The sequence below is a fragment of the Dermochelys coriacea genome, chromosome 3, assembly GCF_009764565.3.
Source record: "Dermochelys coriacea isolate rDerCor1 chromosome 3, rDerCor1.pri.v4, whole genome shotgun sequence".
NCBI lineage: Eukaryota > Metazoa > Chordata > Testudines > Dermochelyidae > Dermochelys > Dermochelys coriacea.
The window spans coordinates 8,048,668-8,066,176 of NC_050070.1; the positions used below are offsets into that span (position 1 = coordinate 8,048,668).

At 40.5% G+C, this 17,509-nt stretch overlaps 1 protein-coding gene across 1 annotated transcript in view; it reads left to right on the forward strand.

Moving 5' to 3' along the window:
- MSRA (methionine sulfoxide reductase A) overlaps positions 1 to 17,509 on the forward strand; it is a 461,649-nt gene that overhangs the window by 30,672 nt on the left and 413,468 nt on the right. The gene's annotated exons all lie outside the window — the stretch shown is intronic.

A 17,509-nucleotide genomic window follows, 5' to 3' on the forward strand; every position in this document is an offset into this window, starting at 1 on the left:
ATGAAACACTGGTGTGAACTGGTATGGCAATTCCGATGTTCTGATACAGGACAATGGAGAGATCGTTTGTGTTGAAAGATATGAATAGATCAAAGAGCATGAAGATAGAGAAGATGTCTTTGGACTTTTAGAAGATCACTGGTGATGTTGATAAGAACAGTTTCAGTGAAGGGAAGGGGGCAAAAATAAAATTGCAGAGGATTTCAGAGAGGAGTGGAAATCAAGAAAAATTAAATAGACTACATGGTTAAGGAGTTTGCAGGGGGAAAGGAAGAGGAAGAAGGGCACAAATTGGAGATGCAAGTGTAATCAAGGCAGGGGGCATATCAGAGAATGTTTGAATGCTGAGGGGAAAGGAGTTGTATGAAAAAGTGAATATAGGTGAGAGGGAGCAGACGAGGGACAAAGAGAGATAAGCCAAGAGCTAGAAGAAGATGGATTGAGAGGGATCCCATAGATCTTGGTGTAATAGTTTGAATATACTATTAAGAATGTTTTTTGTAAGTAAGAGTTCAAGTTGCCCGGTGGTATCTTGTGCCTTTCAAGGACGTTGAGTTTAGCAAAACTCTATCTGAAAACCATGAAATGAAGAGCTCAGGTGAACATCAAAGCAAACTTAATCTTCCCCCACTCCTGGAGCTGGCAGTGGCCGCTGGAAATTATTTGCATGCACTCCAGCTGCACTCACTATCTGAGGTCTAGCTGTATTGAATGGTGGAGGAATTAGCTGGAGCAACTTGGCAGACCTGTGATTGTGATATGAGGTGATCTAGGGGGGCTGTGCCCCTCTGGAGTTGTGTGTGATCCTCTCTCTCTTTGATTCCCATGTGTGTAAAAGGAAAAGGGGACGTGTACCATGAGAATCATAGAATTATAGACTTTAAGGTCAGAAGGGACCATTATGATTGTCTAGTCTGACCTTCTGCACAACACAGGCCACAGAATCTCACCCACCCACTTCTGTAACAAACCCCTGACCTATGTCTGAGCTACTAAAGTCCTCAAATCATGGTTTAAAGACTTCAAGGTGCAGAGAATCCTCCAGCAAGTGACTCGTGCCCCATGCTGCAGAGGAAGGCGAAACCCCCCCAGGGCCTCTTCCAATCTGTCCTGGAGGAAAATTCCTTCCCGACTCCAAATATGGCGACCAGCTAAACCCTGAGCATGTGGGCAAGACTCACCAGCCAGACACCCAGGAAAGAATTCTTTGTAGTAACTCAGATCCAATCCCAGCTAATAGTTGAAAATCAATTAATTGCCAAAATTAGGCTATCACATCATATCATTCCTTCCATAAAATTATCAAGCTTAGTCTTGAAGCCAGATATGTCTTTTGCCCCCACTGTTTCCCTTGGAAGGTTGTTCCAGAACTTCACTCCCCTGGTGGTTAGAAACTTGCATCTAATTTCAAGTCTAAACTTCCTAATGGCCAGTTTATATCCATTTGTTCTTGTGTCCACATTGATATTGAGATTAAATAATTCTTCTCCCTCCGTCGTATTTATCCCTCTGATATATTTATAGAGAGCAGTCATATCTCCTCTCAGCCTTCTTTTGGTTAAGCTACACAAGCCAAGCTCTTTGAGACTCTTTTCATAAGATAGGTTTTCCATTCCTCAAATCATCCTAGTAGCCCTTCTCCGTACCTGTTTCAGTTTGAATTCATCTTTCTTAAACATGGGAGACTAGAACTGCACACAATATTCCAGATGAGGTCTCACCAGTGCCTTATATAACAGGAGTAACACCTCCTTATGTCTACTGGAAATACCTCGCCTGATGCATCCCAAGACCACATTAGCTTTTTTCACGGCCATATCGCATTGGCGGCTCATGGTCATTCTGTGATCCACCAATACTCCGAGGTCCTTCTCCTCCTCTGTTACTTCGGAGTGATGTGTCCCCAGTTTATAACAAAAATTCTTGTTATTAATCCCTAAATTCATGACCTTGCACTTTTAACTATTAAATTTCATCCTATTACTATTACTCCAGTTTACAAAGTCATCCAGATCTTCCTGTATAATATTCTGGTCCTTCTCTGTATTGGCAATACCTCCCAGCTTCGTGTCATCTGCAAACTTTATTAGCATTCCCGCTTCTTGTGCCAAGGTCAGTAATAAAAATATTAAATAAGATTCGTCCCAAAACCGATCCCTGAGGAACTTCACTAGTAAGCTCCTTCCAGCTTGACAGTTCACCTTTCAGTATGACCTGTTGTAGTCTCCCCTTTAACCAGTTCCTTATCCACCTTTCAGTTTTCATATTGATCCCCATCTTTTCCAATTTAGCTAATAATTCGCCATGTGGAACTGTACCAAATGCCTTACTGAAATCGAGGTAAATTAGATCCACTGCATTTCCTTTATCTAAAAAATCTGTTACCTTCTCAAAGAAGGAAATCAGGTTGGTTTGACATGATCTATCTTTTGTAAAACCATGTTGTGTTTTGTCCCAATTACCATTGACCTCAATGTCCTTAACTACTTCAAAATATTTTCCAAGACTTTGCATACTACAGATGTCAAACTAACTGGCCTGTAGTTACCCGGATCACGTTTTTTTCCTTTCTTAAAAATAGGAACTATGTTAGCAATTCTCCAGTCATATGGTACAACCCCTGAGTTTACAGATTCATTAAAAATTTTTGCTATTGGGTTTGCAATTTCATGTGCCAATTCCTTTAATATTCTTGGATGAAGATTATCTGGGCCCCCTGATTTAGTCCCATTAAGCTGTTCAAGTTTGGCTACTATCTCGGATGTGGTAATATCTCCCTCCATATCCTCCTTCCCATTTGTCGTCCTACCATTATCCCTAAGCTCCTCATTAGCCTCATTAAAGACTGAGGCAAAGTATTTCTTTAGATAGTGGGCCGTGCCTAGATTATCCTTAACCTCCACTCCATCCTCAGTGTTTAGCGGTCCCACTTCTTCTTTCTTAGTTTTCTTCTTATTTATATGGCTATAGAACCTTTTACTATTAGTTTTAATTCCCTTTGCAAGGTCCAACTCTACTCGACTTTTGGCCTTTCTCACTTTATCCCTACAAGTTCTAACCTCAATAAGGTAGCTTTCCTTGCTAATCCCTCCCATCTTCCACTCCTTGTAGGCTTTCTGCTTTTTCTTAATCACCTCTCTGAGATGCTTGCTCATCCAGGTTGGTCTACATCTCCTGCCTATGAATTTGTTCCCCTTTCTTGGGATGCAGGCTTCGGATAGTTTCTGCAACTTTGACTTGAAGTAATTCCAGGCCTCCTCCGCCTTTAGATCCACAATCCACTTCACTAACTAATTTCCCTAATTTTTTTTAAGTTAGCCCTTTTGAAATCAAAAACTCTAGTCACAGATCTATTTTTGTTTATCCTTCCGTTTAGTTTGAACTGAATTAGCTCATGATCACTCGAACCAAGGTTGTCCCCTACAACCATTTCTTCTATGAGGTCCTCACTACTCACCAAAACCAAATCTAAAATGGCATCCCCTCTTGTTGATTCAGCAACTACTTGATGAAAGAATCCATCAGCTATCACATCCAGGAAAATCTGAGCCCTATTATTATTACAAGCACTTGTCCTCCAGTCTATATCTGGGAAGTTAAAGTCTCCCATGATCACACAATTCCCATAAGTATTTACTTAATTAAAAACATTAAAGAGGTCTCTATCCATATCCAAATCAGATCCCAGCGGTCTATAGCATACCCCAAGCACTATCCCAGGGGAGGCTCTAGTAGCTTTCTTCCCCAATGTGATTTTTACCCAGACAGACTCTGTCTTATCCATTCCATCACTTCTTATTTCTTTACAGTTTACCTCATCATTGATATACAATGTTACTCCACCACCTTTGCCTTTATTTCTGTCTTTCCTAAAGAGCACATACCCTTCAATACCTGTAGTCCAGTCATGACTACTATTCCACCATGTTTCTGTTATCCCTATAATATCTGGTTTCACTTCCTGCACCAGTAGCTCTAGTTCCTCCATTTTGTTACTTAGGCTCCTAGTATTAGTGTACAAACATCTTAATTTTTGCTGTTTGGCCTCGCTCACATTCTTTACCCAATTAGGCACAGACATTCTACTGCCAGTATCACCTATTAGACTGGTATGTACATTACCCTTCCTCCTTATATCCATTTTCCTACCCAGGGCTGTATTCTCTCTTACTTCATTTTCTTCCTTCTCAGTGTTAAAATCCAGCATGGAGATTACCCGGACATCTCCCAACCATCTCCCCCAGATTCCTAGTTTAAAGCTCTCTTGTTCAGTTGTGCCATCCTCCATCCTAGAAGTCTATTTCCTTCCTTACTCAGATGTCCCGAAAGAACAGTCCTCTGTCCATGAATGCTTCCCAGTGGCCATACATCCCAAAGCCCTCCTGATAACAGTGCCTGAGCCATCTGTTGAGCATCATAATCTAGTCACACCTTTGTTGCCCTTCTCTAGGAACAGGCAGAATCCCACTGAAGATCACCTGAGCCTTGATTTCCTTAAGCGTCTTCCCTAGCCTGGCATAGTGTCCCTTGATACGTTCCAGTGAGAATCTAGAGAGAGAATCCAATCTAGAGAGAGAATCCAGCGAGAATGAGAGAGCCAGTATGCCTCATTTCAGCTCTGCTTTGTGGAGACTGTCAGTAGCAGTGCACAGGGATCTTCTTGCAATCGGGCTTGTGAGCTGAGTGTCATCTGTGGGTTTAATGAAGGGTAATTTAAAGTATTAAAGGGTTAGATGGCATTGTGTGCCTAAGCATAAAGAGATTGAAAGGATTGTAACATTTAGCAGTTGTGGTGTTCTTTCTGTGAAATAAGCTAAATGTTTGAGTGTAGAGCAGGTGAAGGTAGCTCCTGTTCTGTACAGTGCAAAGGCTGAGTGCAAGTGTGTGTTTTGGATATATTGGTAGGGTGACCATCTGTCCCTTATTTTAAGGGACCATTCCTTATTTCACTGATTTGTCTCTTACGTTGATTACCCATCCCCTATCTTAAGGGATGCTCCTTGACCATTTGAAACATTAAATTGAAGCTTATGATAATGGTGTTGTATATTTGAGGGCAGTAGCACCATACACTTGAGAGAAAAATACATGATGTGCTAATCAAAATGATACTTTCCTAAAATGTCCCTTAAAATAAAGCACTGTCCCACATTTTTCATGTGGTTTCTCCTTATTTCCCTCCAACAAAGGCGGTCATCCTACATACTGGGGCATTGCTCAAAGAGGGCAGAGATCAGCTTGCATGGGTGTGTATCTTAACTCTTCATTGCCTGGTTTTCAAAACCTTGTTTTGCTCAACTGGACATCCTGGAAGAGCGTGAGATGCCACCAGGCAACATTAACTTTGCCTTAATGAAGTTTTTTGTTAGTGATCAGAAACAAAATAATGTTGTTGGTATGATTTAGTGGTCATTTAGGGGTTGTAGTTATAATGTATGTGGGAAGTTGAGATGTTATTGTGGCCAAATGGTGAGAATACCTGACTCTTACATAGTGCTTCTCATCAGTGGGTCTCAAAGAACTTTATTAAGGAGGGAAACTGTGGCAGAGAGAGGTGAAGAGACTTGGTCAAGGTCACCCAGCAGGCCAGTAGGTGAGCAGGGAATAGAGCTCAGGTTTTCTGAGTCTCAGTCTGCTATTCTCTCTATTAGGCCACATGGTGGCTATGCAGTTTGTAAGCACACTCCTCCTCCCGCCCTTCCTCCCCCATGCTTTGTTATTTTGGAATGGAAATAATGGTCATGCTTTGAAATGTTTGGTGTGTGTAGTTGCTAATAGGGCTGGTGAGAGAAATCTCTGACGTAATCTGTGTCCCAAACATTTGACAGTTTTATTACATATTGGTTACAATAATTGAAGCATGTGAGAAAAGACTGGTGTGCCTCTCTCCTTCTCCACACCTCCCACATCATCCCCTGCAACATATAGCTACCTACCACCACCATTTTCACCTCACCCTCTCCTTTCTGTCCCATTAGCCATCAGCACTTTAGAAGCCACATGTGTGCAAAACAGTTGATAGAATCTATGAACTAATAAGAAAAGCTGGGGAGAGGCTGTATCTTGGGAACCTCTTGTTCAAGTGACCACATGTTTGACTCACTAGCCCAAGCACCCCATGAGGGACAGCAAATTTCAAGACAATCTGATGGATTTTAGAGCACTTTGAAAAATCAACCTTTAGACAGCAAAGTGTTTTCAATTTTAACTGTAGTAGAGCTGGTGCGCCACTATAACATTGTATGAAATTAATCATCAGCACCTGCTTTGCTATAACCAGATCCTCAGCACAGAACAATCCTGAAAGCACAGGAGGCTCTGAGAAGTGTGAAGTAGCCCACTCATCTCAAGATGATTTTCTCAACTGAACGAGAACACCCCATTGAGAAAAATACAGCCTGAAACATAGCCGTGAGACATATGAACTGCTGAAATTCATCTCAGTAGGTGTTCTCAACTCCTCTCACCAGCCCCAGCAGTGTGTTCTTTGTGCACGCTCCCAGCATGCCTGTTTCTAGCTCCCCACACAGACTACAAGCTACATTGCCTGGCTTGTTGATATATAAGGGACTTAATTTTTTAGCACTATCAATTTCTTCATTGCAAACATAAAGCTTATACATAAAGATGGTACTAAACTTCTCAAGATCGTTAAGACCAAAGCAGACTGTGAAGAACTTCAAAAAGATCTCACAAAACTAAGTGATTGGGCAACAAAATGGCAAATGAAATTTAATGTGGATAAATGTAAAGTAATGCACTTTAGAAAAAATAATCCCAACTATACATACAATATGATGGGGGCTAATTTAGCTACAACTAATCAGGAAAGAGATCTTAGAATCATCATGGATAGTTCTCTGAAGACGTCCACGCAGTGTGCAGCGACATTCAAAAAAGCAAACAGGATGTTAGGAATCATTGAAAAAGGGATAGAGAATAAGACGGAGAATATTTTATTACCCTTATATAAATCCATGGTACACCCACATCTTGAATACTGCGTACAGATGTGGTCTTATCATCTCAAAAAAGATATACTGGTATTAGAAAAGGTTCAGAGAAGGTCAACTAAAATGATTAGGGATTTGGAATGGGTCCCATATGAGGAGAGATTAAAGCGGCTAGGACTTTTCAGCTTGGAAAAGAGGAGACTAGGGGGGATATGCTGGAGGTATGTAAAATCGTAAGTGGTGTGGAGAAAGTGAATAAGGAAAAGTTATTTACTTGTTCCCATAATATAAGAACTAGGGGCCACCAAATGAAATTAATAGGCAGCAGGTTTAAAACAAATAAAAGGAAGTTCTTCTTCACACAGCTCACAGTCAACCTGTGGGACTCCATGCTTGAGGAGGTTTTGAAGGCTAGGACTATAATAGGGTTTAAAAGAGAACGAGATAAATTCATGGAGGTTAAGTCCATTAATGGCTATTATACAGGATGGGTAAGGAATGGTGTCCCTAGCCTCTGTTTGTCAGAGGGTGGAGATGGATGGATCATTCCTGTTAGGTTCACTCCCTCTGGGGTACCTGGTGTTGGCCACTGTCGGTAGACAAGATACTGGGCTGGATAGACCTTTGGTCTGACCCAGTATGGCCATTCCTATGTTCTTATCTTCTATAAAAGAAAAGGCAAGAGATCTGGGAGATATTTTCAAGAAACTGATCCCTTCATATTGTTTTAGTTGCTGTATAATTTTATTTTTTCCCACTGGAGAGTTTTGGGTTTCTAAAAAAAGATTCTATATACTATTTAATTATTACTTCTTTATTTTTATAGCTTCATTCTCAAGTTTTTGCTGTTTGTTACTATGGTTGCACCTGGTGGATCAGATCAGTAGATCTTTATGCTTGGCACTGTACACACATACAATAAAAATAGTTCCTCTCCAAAAGATCTTACAACCTATACATACAATGAGATGAGAACTGGTGGATAAGACATAAATGGTGGGCAAAGAGCATAACATAAACAATGAAACAATCCCAATTAGTTAACTAAGTAGAAGTGTCATCACACCAATTGACCTACCCCAAGCAAGAGACATAAAAGGCAATAAGAAAATATTCTTTAAATATTTAGGAGCAGGAGAAAGACAAAGGAAAGTATAGGTCCCCTACTTAATGGAGGGAGAGACATCAAGATGGCTGAGCCTATTTTGCTTCAGTCTTCACTAGAAGGGTTGATGGTGACAAGATACTCAACACAATTAATATTAAATACAAGGGGAAAGGTATACAAGCCACAATAAGGAAAGGACAAGTTAAAGAATATTTAGATAAGTTAGATGTATTCAATTAATCTGAACTGAATACATCTAACTGAAATTCATCATGCCTGATGCAAAAAGAAAAGGAGTACTTATGGCACCTTAGAGACTAACAAATTTATTAGAGCATAAGCTTTCGTGAGCTACAGCCCACTTCATCGGATGCATCCGATGAAGTGAGCTGTAGCTCACGAAAGCTTATGCTCTAATAAATTTGTTAGTCTCTAAGGTGCCACAAGTACTCCTTTTCTTTTTGTGAATACAGACTAACACAGCTGCTACTCTGAAACCTAGCATGCCTGATGAAATTCATCCTGGGATACGTAAGGCAGTAGCTGAAGCAATCTTGAATGCATTAGCAATTACCTTTGTGAACTCTTGGAGGACAGGCTTGGTCTCAGATGACTGGAAAAGGGCAACTGTAGTACATATCTTTAAAAAGGGGAACAAAGAGGACCTAGGGAATTACAGACCAGTCAGCCTAACTTTGATGCCTGGAAAAACACTTGAACAAATTATTAAACAATCAGTTTGTAAGCACGTGGAGAAGGATAGGATTATAAAGAGCAGCCAGCATGGATTTGTCAAGAAGAAATCATGCCAATCCAAATTAATTTCCTTCTTTGCCAGGGTTACTGGCCTAGTGAATGGGGTGTGTGTGGGGGAGGGGAATAGTAGATGTGATAGATTTTGATTTTAGTAATGCTTTTGACCGTCCTATATGACATTCTCATAAGTAAACTAGAGAAATGTGGTCTAGATGAAATTACTATAAAGTGAGCTCACAACTGGTTGAAAGACCGTACTCAGAGTAGTTATCAATAGTTCTCTGTCAAACTGGGAAGGCATATCTAGTGGGGTTCCTCAGAGATCAGTCCTGGGTCTGGTACTATTCAATATTTTCATCAGTGACTTGGTAATGGAGTGGAAAGTATGCTTATTAAATTTGCAGGTGACACCAACCTGGGAGAGGTTGTTAGCATTTGGGGGACAAAATTAGAATTCAAAACCACCTTGACAAATTGGATGATTGATGTGATATCAACAAAGTTTAAATTCAATAATAATAGGAAGGAAAAATCAAATGCACAACTACAAAATAGAGAATAACTAGCTAGATTTGTAATACTGCTGAAAAGAATCTCAGGGTTATAGTGGGTCATAAATTGAATTTGATTCCGTGAGATGCAGTTGTAAAAAAGGCTAATATCGTTCTGGGATGTATGAACAGAAGTGTTGTATGTAAGACACAGGAGGTAACTGTTCCACTCTGTGCAGCACTGGTGAGGCTTCAACTGGAGTATTGTGTCCAATTTTGGGTGCCGCACTTTAGGAAAGATGAGGACAAAGTGGAGAGAATCCAGAGGAGAAATGTAAAAATTATAGCGATTTAAAGAAAACCAGACCTAAGAGGAAAGGTTAAAGAAACTTGGAATGTTTAATCTTTAGAAAAGAAGCCTAAGAGGGGACCTGATTAAAAAAAAATCAAATTGTTAAGGGCTATTATAAAGAGGATGAGGATCAGTTGTTCTCTGTGTCCATTGAAGGTAGAACATGAAGTAACTGGATTAATCTGCAGCAAGGGAGATTTAGCTTAGATATTAGCAGAAGCTTTTTAACCATAAGGATAGTTAAGTTTTGGAATAAGCTTCCAAGGGAGATTGTGGAATCCCCATCACTGGAGATTTTTAAGAAAAGTCTGGACAAACACCTGTCAGGGAAGGTCTAGGTTTACTTGGTCCTGCCTAAGCACATGATGCTAGACTGATGACCTCTTGAGGTCCCTCCAGTCCTACATTTCTATGATTCTATGATCTGTATTGTTTTGGAGCTTCACAAATTTAAAAATAAAAAAATCTGGTACAAAGTTCTAAAAAATTGCACATGAAGTTACCTTGTAAAACTTCCACCTCAGTCCTCCACATCCATCTCACCAGTCCATCAACCTACCCTCTCCCAAAAGGTCTCTGAGAAGAGGTGAGCTCTGCAACATTGCTGAAAGGTTAAAGAAATCTGGGTTTTAGCAAACTAAGGGCATGTTTGCACTGCAGCTGGAAATGAGTCTAGGCAGACAGACTTGCACTAGAGGGGCTCAAGGTAGCATGCTAAAATAGCAATATGGATGTTCTGACTTGGGCAAAAGCTCAGTCTCTCAAGCCCACCCACCCTCCTTAGGCTTCAGAGCTCAAGCTGGAACGTCAACATTGTTATTTTCAATGTGCCAGCTTGAGCTTGGCTAATGTGAATCTGTCTACCTGGGCTGTGAGGCTCACTCCCAGCTTCAGTGTAGACATAACCTTGGAACTTGCTTTGTCCCTTAGAGTGAATGGCCTGAAGGACTAATGTCCTGTCAGCAAATCCTTCCTTTTAGAACGAAAAGGAATTTAATTGAATTGCCTCCACTAATCACAGTGTTGGAAATATTGCATAGGGAGTGATATTTCTCAAGTAACTAGGTCACTAAATATTTAGGACTTGAGACTGGTGCTTTTTCTTAAGAAGAGAAAGTTGCATCCGTTGAGCTAGTGAGCATAGTTTATTGTTGATACATTTAGGAAAGCATATTTTCTGCATAAATTTACTGTGTTCATTAAGGGTAAGTATCTATTTAAAAAAACAGTTCACTTTTTGCTTTGGCAGATAGGTTATAAATGAGAGAGAAGACTATTCCTGTGATTTTCTCAAGTAAACAAACTCCTATTATTTATAACTCCTAATAGGACTTTGTTAAATTTTAAAAAGGATTGCAATATATGGATAAATTTTCCATTCAAATGAACTTTGAATACTCAAGTATCTGGGGGTAGCTGTGTTAGTTTGTATCCACAAAAACAACAAGGAGTCCGGTGGCACCTTAAAGACTAACATATTTATTTGGGCATAAGCCCAGTGGTTTTTTACCCACGAAAGCTTATGCCCAAATAAATCTGTTAGTCTTTAAGGTGCCACTGGATTCCTTGTCATTTTTGAATACTCAGTAGTTTCTCTTAGGAATCCTATAACAGGAACTTAAAGTTTTAAGTCAAAAAGTTACTTTTCCCTCCTATCTTGAAATGTGTGCAGTTTGCTAAATGTCTTTGTCTTGCAGTAGACAATTGGAAACAGATTTAATTTTAATTTTCAGCTGATTCCTAAAAATGGGTGTACTGGTAAGAGCCACTAGCTTTCACAGTGAAATTTTAGAAAGTTAAAATGTGAGTGAGTGACTTGGGCACACAGGTCTTATTTTAAATCTATATGCTCCCATTCTTGAAATCTTCCCATGAGTCTCGGTAGCAGAAAAGGAAAGCCCAAGTAGTATTTGGCACTTATTGAAAATGTACAAACACCCTCCTTCAAAAGAATCTTGATTTACTGCAGGTTGTTCATGTGTCGCATGCAGACATTTTTAGAGAACAGATTTCTTATCACTGAACAGTGAATGGCTTCCAGTACTCCACGATCGCTGAGTAGAAATGTTTATAACCATTTGAAAAGGTAAGAAACCATGAAATCTATAAGGCGATTTGGCAGATGAAGTGGTTGCTGATGCCAGGATTTGGTTGCTGATCCACAGTTTCCTGTTTTTAAATATATTAATTGATCTGCAAAGGGCATCTTTTGGAAACAAGAACTCAGACAGACTGGCACAAGCTGGAGCGCCGCCAAGGCTGCTTGGGAAGGTTGCCATGCTGAGAGCGAGAGAGAGAGAGAGCGAGAGCTGAGGAGAGAAAAATGAGGCAAGACTTGGCACAGCTCAGTCAAATCAGCTTCTTTTGTCTGCTTTCTCGGCTTGAGCTTCAAGAAAGAAAACCGTCCTGGGGTACAGAAAAACTCAGAAGTTTCTGGTTTTCAAACTCAGAAGGCTTTTAAGTCTGTTGGGCTATTTGAAAGTGGTTGTACATTAAATGATGTTCAGTCACCAGTGTTAAGGGAAATAAGAGCCTTTTTTAATGATGCCTTCACAATCTCTGTCCATACATATGGGAAATATAGTATCTGATTTTTGTATGTAGGATTAAATTGTAAGGGAGACAGGAGTAATTTGGAAGATTATAAAAGGGATAATTTTTAATATTTTTTTGCAAAAAAATTGTCATGAACATAAATCTGCTTTAAAACCAAATCTGACCTCCTTCGGAATTCATTCAGAATGGAAGTTTCAGTCTTTTTCATATATGCTACAGACATTAACTTTTAAAGGAGCCTTCTTTAAGATTTCATCTGACCCAGCAGTGAAGTAAGAGTAGAGACAAAGTTGTTTTATCTTAGTGTAAAAGAAAATGTGCTCTTAAAGCAACAGCATTCATTTCTGCTGCTTCATGCTGTCCTAACTACTTCTCCCAGCAATTAGTGACAACACTGAAGACCAGCAGGGCAAGCTGAAGACACCCAGACTACTCCTGAAGGGCAAGCAAGAAATGTGAGCATGGTCATTTTGTTGTTGCTCTAAAACATTTTAGTGTATATTAATAAAGGATGTGCGAGATTAGTGAATTCTCTACACGAGGAAGAAATGATAAGAGATGGAGAAGAATTCACTTCTGTCAATTGAGGAATGGTTTGAGGATGATAGAGAATTGAATTTGAACTGATTACACTGGATAAGCAAACTTTGGTTTGTAATTAAAATATTTATGTTTGATAACTTGTGAAAAAAATTTAGTCCTTTTCTTATTATTGGATTAAACAATTAATTGATGACTGAAGCCGGGATCCCTTACGATTTCAATAAATTTAAAAACTTGAAAATCATTTGTTTGTTCTCTCAAAAAGTACCTGGATTTTCAGTGAGACAGACACCTTTTTATAATTTCATAGCAACAAATACTGATATATTGCCTATTAGGCCTGGACATGGTTGGATTATACTACTTCTACTCTGACAATCAGCATTGTTTCAGAGAGTAACTGTAAATCATAGATTTTTATGGATCATCTTCATTTATAGTAAGTATTTTGCTGTCTTTAAAGAAAGATTGTTCAATCTGTAAGATTCACATATTCTGACATTCTATAAGAGTAATTTCCCCTTTTCTTTGTATATATTGGGGGGGGGGAGTAAAAATCCAAAAGCCACATTCATATGAGCACTAGACATTGCAATCTCTATGAAAGATTTTAACAGGATCTGTGCTTTTTGTTTTAAAGGTGCACTCGGGCTTGTGAATTTTAGATGCTGAAAATTAGATTTTGTATATATATAGAAGAATTTAGGTTATTGACTAGTACATTAAAAATGGTTTCATAGCAAGCTGTGTCAAGGATTTGTTACATAAATGGATCTTATTAAAAGATATTAAAGATAAACAACAATTAGATGCTGGTATAATTAAGTTTTACGAACCCCTTTTATTTTGTATATTAATGTTCTTCTAAATAAGTATTTCCATCCTTTGGTTTCTTGAGATTATAAAAATAACAATCTTCCCATTATAGATTATTAAAACATGTTGTACTCAACAGATATTTATTAAAATGGGTGTCCGGCCATAGATGACAAACTGACATTCATTAGAAAGGAAATGTTTACATGAGTTCTGTTTTGTTTGTGGGGTAGTAAGCCACTACAGTGTTCATTCCTGTGCAAACAGTAACATGTGATGTGATTATGGAAACAAAGATGTCTCAGCATGTAAGTTTACAACTGGAGAAACACCTTAAGTTTAACTGTCATACATCATATACTGACCTACATTTCTCCCTGTATTTCTTAGAAATAGTATGCAGTCTCAAATATTATCCTGTTTCATCATTTATTGTATTTTAAAATGTAAACTTTTTTGTACATACCCTGTACAAGATTTTTTTTAAAAAAAACAAAACCAAACCCCTTCTATCAGTTTTTTCAGAGGAAGCGCTGAGTATTAGAAGAATAACTTTGTTCAACTTCTAAATGCTTATACAATTTCACAAATGGATACCTCAGGCCTTACATTATGTGGTCCTGTCACAATCCATTAAAAATATTTTTGCAAAGGTTAACGTTTATTAATAGGCCGGTTATATTTTTTAAAGTGTTTGCTCTAGTTTAGAAAAACATTATTTATCTTTATGATATTTAGTAAATACATTTGTGTTCCCAAAGCGAGATATGCAGCATTGTAGCTTTCTTATGGTCTACCTAAGTTTTATTTAAAAAATAAATGAGGAATTTTGTCTCATGTAAAAACACTTCTCTCTAAAGACTTTATATAATTTATTGTAAGAACAAAACACAAACAACCTGCCCTCACGTCCATAACTTGATCAGCCAAACTTACAAGTGGTACAAAGAAGGAAATGGCTGTTCTTGTAAAACTGATGGTTTTGCATGAAAATTAAAATTGTGTTAGGAGTTTGACATGCTTCATCACTTTTATATTTTATTTTAATTCTACACCATAATTTAGAGCCTTCTGTATAATTTCACTGTAGTAGTAGATATCTAAAACCTCTTATTTAATTATTAGTTGCATGACTTTTAATAACTTGATTTTAAATGAACAGCTTGTATTTAATTTGACTCTCACAGTATATATTGTATCTTGAACTGCATAGTTCCTAGAAGTAAAACTCTTAAGGGATGGAGGTGGGAATTAGGGTTTCAGTAGGATTTGATTCCTGTTATTAAATTACAAGCAGAGACACTCATAGTATTCCATACAACATGGTCACCTGTTATACTATAAAGGGCGTAAATCTGATCTCACTTATATATACTAGTTAAATCAAGAGTAACTGCTTTGAAGTCAATGGAACTGCCCTATAGTAAAAGTGGTATGAGAGCAGAACTGGGCTATAAAGGCCTGATTCTGATTTTTTAAAATTTACATATGCATGTATCATTTCTACACTGATAAGAACATAAGAGGAGCCATACTGGGTCAGACCAAAGGTCCATGTAGCCCAGTATCCTGTCTTCTGACAGTGGCCAATGCCAGGTGCCCAGAGGGAATGAACAGAACAGGTTACCATCAAGCATAGCGAGCAGATCGAGGGACGTGATCGTTCCCCTCTATTCGACACTGGTGAGGCCTCATCTGGAGTACTGTGTCCAGTTTTGGGCCCCACACTACAAGAAGGATGTGGATAAATTGGAAAGAGTACAGCGAAGGGCAACAAAAATGATTAGGGGTCTAGAGCACATGACTTATGAGGAGAGGCTGAGGGAGCTGGGATTGTTTAGTCTGCAGAAGAGAAGAATGAGGGGGGATTTGATAGCTGCTTTCAACTACCTGAAAGGGGGTTTCAAAGAGGATGGCTCTAGACTGTTCTCAATGGTAGCAGATGACAGAACGAGGAGTAATGGTCTCAAGTTGCAATGGGGGAGGTTTAGATTGGATATTAGGAAAAACTTTTTCACTAAGAGGGTGGTGAAACACTGGAATGCGTTACCTAGGGAGGTGGTAGAATCTCCTTCCTTAGAGGTTTTTAAGGTCAGGCTTGACAAAGCCCTGGCTAGGATGATTTAACTGGGACTTGGTCCTGCTTTGAGCAGGGGGTTGGACTAGATGACCGTCTGGGGTCCCTTCCAACCCTGATATTCTATGATTCTATGATTCTAAGTGATCCATCCCGTCATTCATTCCCAGCCTCTGGAAAACAGGGACTAGGGACACCATCCCTGCCCATCCTGGCTAATAGCCATTGATGGACCTCTTCTCCATGAACTTCTCTAGTTCTTTTTTGAACCCTGTTGTAGTCTTGGCCTTCACCACATCCTCTGCCAAAGAGTTCCACGTACTGACTGTGCACTGTGTGAAGAAATACTTCCTTTTGATTGTTTTAAACTTGCTGCCTATTAATTTCATTTGGTGACCCCTGGTTTAGGGATGGGAAAACTATGGCCCGGGGGCCACATCCAGCTCTTCATTTTTTAAAATCCGGCCCTTGAGCTCCTACCGGGAAGCGGGGTCAGGGGCTTGCTCTGCTCTGCATGTGCTGTGGCTCCGTGCAGCTCCCGGAAGCAGCGGCATGTCCTCCCTCCACTTCCTACATATAGGGGCAGACGGGGCTCCACACACTGCTCCTGCTCCAAGTACTGCCCCCGCAACTCCCATTGACTGGGAACCGAGGCCAATGGGAGCTGCAGGGATGGTACCTGTGGATGGGGCAGCGTGCAGAGCCACCTGGCTGTGCCTCTGTGTAGGAGCCAGAGGGGGGACATGCCGCTGCTTCCAGGAGCTGCTTGAGGTAAGCGCCGCCCGGACCTTGCACCCCTGACCCCTTCTCGTGCCGCAACCCCCTCTCCCAGCCCTGATTGCCCTCCAAACCCCTCGGTCCCAGCCCGGAGCACCCTCCTGCACCCCCAACGCATCATACCCAGCCCCACCCCAGAGTCCGCCCCCCAAGTAGGAGCCCTCACCTCCCCCACCCCCTTGCCACAGCCTGGAGCCCCCTCCTGCACCCTGAACTCCTCATTTCTGGCCCCATCTCAGAGCCTGTAATCCCAGCCAGAGCCCTCATCCTCTCCCAAACCCCAACCCCCAATTTCTTGAGCATTCATGGCCCGCCATACAATTTCCACACCTAGGTGTGGCCCTCGGGCCAAAAAGTTTGCCCACCCCTGACCTAGTTCTTGTGTTATGAGAAGGAGTAAATAACACTTTTTCTTCCAGTGCTTGCTCATGTCAGTTCCAATCAGGTGTGTGTGTGTGCATGGCAGCCGGAAGATTTTTCCCCGAGCAGTATCTGTGGGGTCGGTCTGGATACTCCCTGGAGTGGTGCCTTCACGATGCTCAATATAGGGCCCTGCTGACCCTCCACCCCCTCAGTTCTTTCTTTCCACCCGTGATGGTTAGCTGGAACTTTCCCTTGCTTTTGTCTTGACAAGTGCATTTGACAGTCTGTATATTGTTACTCATTAGTCTTTTTGTAGTTCTAGTGTTAGTTAAGTAGTTAGTAGGTACTTAGGGTTAGTTCTTAAGTTTCCTTTGGGGTGATTTCCCCCTCCAGCGCTCTCCCGACACTGGGGCATGCTGCGATCTCTGGGCTTCAAAGCCTGTGAAGTCGCTGGCAAATCTGTGATCCTCACACTTCATGTTTGAAAAGTTTGGGGGAGAGCCATCAAAAGGATCGCTGTAGGATCGGTAGGGGGTTTTGTCCCAGGACATTAAAAGATGGGGATTGGGGCCCAAAGATCCTACTAATGGAAGCTGCACTCCGCTCCCAGTCCAGCCCCAGGTCAGCGGACCCTGCGCCGAGTACCGCCTCCTCGGTACGAAGTGCCCCGGCACCATTGGCAAAGGGATTGGTGCCGAGTAAAGACTTTACCAAGGA